This window comes from Crinia signifera, chromosome 7 (assembly GCF_055691185.1).
Source record: "Crinia signifera chromosome 7, ASM5569118v1, whole genome shotgun sequence".
NCBI lineage: Eukaryota > Metazoa > Chordata > Amphibia > Anura > Myobatrachidae > Crinia > Crinia signifera.
In genome coordinates this window covers 110,095,805-110,100,011 of record NC_139223.1, presented here as the reverse complement: position 1 = coordinate 110,100,011, position 4,207 = coordinate 110,095,805, and positions in this window count along the sequence as shown.

The window sequence follows — 4,207 nt, the reverse complement described above, 5'->3', positions numbered from 1 at the left end:
TGTTTCAAACAACAACACCACACCTGATTTCATTGCCATCATTGAGTATCAATGCAAACACATTCTAACATTATGGTGGAATCTATAACAAATTACAATCTTAGGTCTTTGGCACAGGATACTGTAAGATGACATTTTTCAGCAATTTTGGAAATAAAGAAACCCCAAGGTTTTCCCGGGCAACGCCGGCCGGGTCAGCTAGTTCTTAATAAAACAATGGATCTCACTTGGTCTGAGGGCTGGGCATTCCTTACTTTGGATGTCCAAGCCCTCTACACCAATATCCCCCACTCCAAGGGGTTGGACGCCGTCAGCTTTTTTCTTGATTCAGATACAAGCTTATCTACTGATAATAAAGAATTTATTCTTAATTCTATTCTCTACATCCTTAAACATAATTATTTTACATTTTAAGATCAGTTTTATTTACAACAACTTGGGACGGCCATGGGGACAAGATTTGCACCCAGCTTTGCAAACCTCTATATGGGCCAAAAAAATTTATACACACAGATAGACAGCGCAGACTGGACACTCAATAACCCATTGGTTTAAAATTTAATTCCGTTTATTTTGTATAAATCTCTTAGAAATATAGACAAATTTTATAAAGAGGTCACCGGCCGGTGGGGTTCATACAATACATAGCATTTTACATAAAATAACATAAAAATAATGATAAAAACAAGTAAACATGGGAGCAGCATTCAATAATGCATAATTCCAGCTTGGTTAAGCGTATATAGGGTTAATTGCTTTTTCTAGCAGGGTTAGATTGAAATCAAGCTTTTTGCCAAAAGGCTGTTAATTGACAAGTTATTATGCTGTGCTGCCTGCACAGAACTTGCTTTCAGCAGCTTGTTAATAGATTAGTCAGTCAGCCATACTATTTAGAGTTAGTGACAATTTGGCACATATAAGCAGAAAGAAAGCAAACAGGTATACTTATGCTCTTGCTCTGCGGCTTGTATGATGCTGTGTAATTGTAATCCACTTTAGGGGAGTATTAGCTGGCTCTGCCTTGAGTGTGTTCCCAGCTGATTTGGTGGAATTCTTTTCAGCTTTATCCAGAACGCTCCGGCTTCCAGGTCCCCCACAGCAGTGCCTTTCGTGCCTCTCGTGCAAACAAACAGGGGCTGATGACGCGTTTCCCCGCCTCTCCTTAGTCAGCGGCTTCCTCATCTGAGGAAGCCGCTGACTAAGGAGAGGCGGGGAAACGCGTCATCAGCCCCTGTTTGTTTGCACGAGAGGCACGAAAGGCACTGCTGTGGGGGACCTGGAAGCCGGAGCGTTCTGGATAAAGCTGAAAAGAATTCCACCAAATCAGCTGGGAACACACTCAAGGCAGAGCCAGCTAATACTCCCCTAAAGTGGATTACAATTACACAGCATCATACAAGCCGCAGAGCAAGAGCATAAGTATACCTGTTTGCTTTCTTTCTGCTTATATGTGCCAAATTGTCACTAACTCTAAATAGTATGGCTGACTGACTAATCTATTAACAAGCTGCTGAAAGCAAGTTCTGTGCAGGCAGCACAGCATAATAACTTGTCAATTAACAGCCTTTTGGCAAAAAGCTTGATTTCAATCTAACCCTGCTAGAAAAAGCAATTAACCCTATATACGCTTAACCAAGCTGGAATTATGCATTATTGAATGCTGCTCCCATGTTTACTTGTTTTTATCATTATTTTTATGTTATTTTATGTAAAATGCTATGTATTGTATGAACCCCACCGGCCGGTGACCTCTTTATAAAATTTGTCTATATTTCTAAGAGATTTATACAAAATAAACGGAATTAAATTTTAAACCAATGGGTTATTGAGTGTCCAGTCTGCGCTGTCTATCTGTGTGTATACATTTTTTTGCTTTTTAAGTTTAAGAAGGGCTGAGTATCCCTTCTAGGACAGCAGCAAGGACAACTACTAGCCCTGTTTGTTTTTTTCCTGCGCTTGGTTTATAGACTTTTTTGTTTTTTCTAACTCTATATGGGCCGCCTAGAGGAACAACTAAATTGGGGCGGTCCATATAGAGAGAATCTGGTCCTCTATGGCCGTTTCATAGACGACCTCTTTATCATTTGGAGTTGGGGACACACTAAGGCCTTGGAATTTGTTAATTTTCTTAATACAAACACTTTCAATCTTAAGTTCACACACATTTAGTTTTTCACTGGTTAACTTTCTGGATATCACATTCTCTATCTCAGACAACAAACTGATTTCTTCCAATTATATGAAACCAGTAGGAACAGGGAACTACTTACATTTCATAAACCCTGGATCCGAAATATCCCTAAAAACCAAATTTTAAGACTAAGATGAAATTGCACATCAGACGAAGACTTCAGAGTCCAGTCTGACGTTATGCTTGATCATTTTAGGAACAGAGGATATCCAGAGGAGCTACTTAAGAAAGCTCTTGACGACGCATTACTGGTCCATAGATCCAGTCTTCTAGCTATCAAGGAAAAAAACCCTCCCCAATATTCAATTCATCAAGAAACAACCAAAGAATCCCCACTTTTCATCTCGAAATTTAACCTTAAATCCAATTCTATAAAAAAAGAAATCCAAGATAATTTAAAATTTTTTAGAACATGACAAAATATTATCTAAATGTTTGACTAAACCCACTATAATTTTTAAAAGAAATCAAAATCTTAGAGATCTTATAGCTCCTAGTATGCTACATCGGGAACTTACAACCCCTAGAAATTCTTGGCTCCCATCGAAACCCATTGGTAACTATAAATGTGGTAAATCAATTTGTCTCACTTGCAAATATATGAAAAATAAAAACTTGACAATTACTTCCACACATAATTCAAGTGTTCATTCTATTAAGCAGTTTATGAACTGTGATACTGTTTATTGCATTTGTATGCTACAATGTTCCTGTAAGCTCCAGTATATCGGTCGAACTACACGGAGTCTAAAAAGCCGCTTCAAAGAACACAGGAACAATATACTGAAAAAATTCCCCTTTCACAGTGTATCCCGTCATTTTTCTGAAGTCCATGAAGGAAATCCCAAAGATATTGTATTTTCAGGAATTGGACACATCACAATCACCAAAAGAGGTGGCGACAGATTCAAGAGGTTATGCTTAGCAGAATCCTCTTGGATCTTTAAATTAGATACACTCAGCCCCTCAGGTCTAAATGAAGCTTTAGATTTTTCCTGTTTAGAATAAAATGAGTGGCTTGCGGGTCGGTCATAGACGAAGCATAAGTTGGGGTCCACCACTATGCAACCATCTATTTGTCCTTCCCTACAACCACCATTGTTACTCTTCATCCAATCCACTAAACTAACCATCCCTACATCCATTTCCCCACTGATGTGGACTCCTACACGGAGTGAGACAGCGAACTACCCTATCAGAGGGTTTGCAGTTCCCTCTCCCCCTGCTCCGTGTAGCAAGCTCCCTTCAGAAAAATGCTTAAAATATTTAATAGTATCCAAACTTAAAGTAAAAAAAAACAGTTATTGGTCCCTTAGTCAATCTAAGAACATTGGTATGATACATCATATGTTACAAAGTTGGTCTAGACTACACCATTATACGATGGCATTTCTTCTCTCTTCAAAATGATCTTAACAAGCTAGATGAGTGTGCTAAAAAGTGGAAGATGTGGTTCAACGTGGATAAATGCAAGGTTATGCATCTCGGGAGACGTAACCAGTGTGCAAGTTACAACCTAAGAGGGGAGGCATTAGGTACTTCAGCACTTGAAAAGGATCTAGGAGTCCATATAGATAATAAGCTGGGGTGCAGTGTTCAATGTCACATTGCAACAATAAAGGCCAACAGAATTCTAGCATGTATTAAAAGGGGCATGGAAACTAGGGACTCAAAAGTAATTATGCCACTGTATAAGGCATTGGTTAGACCACACCTTGAATATGGAGTACAGTTCTGGGCCCCACACTATAAAAAGGACATCATGGAATTGGAAAAAACCCAAAGAAGAGCAACAAAGCTTATTAGGGGAATTGAGAATTTAAGCTATGAGGAGAGATTAAGCAAGCTAGGACTATTTACACTAGAGAAGAGACGTTTAAGGGGGGACATGCTCAACATGTACAAATATATCAGGGGCAAATATAAGCAACTCTCAAGCACCCTTTTTACTGCAAGAAAGGAATCTAAGACACGAGGGCACGTATTTAAATTAGAGGAAAGAAAATTTCGTTCCCT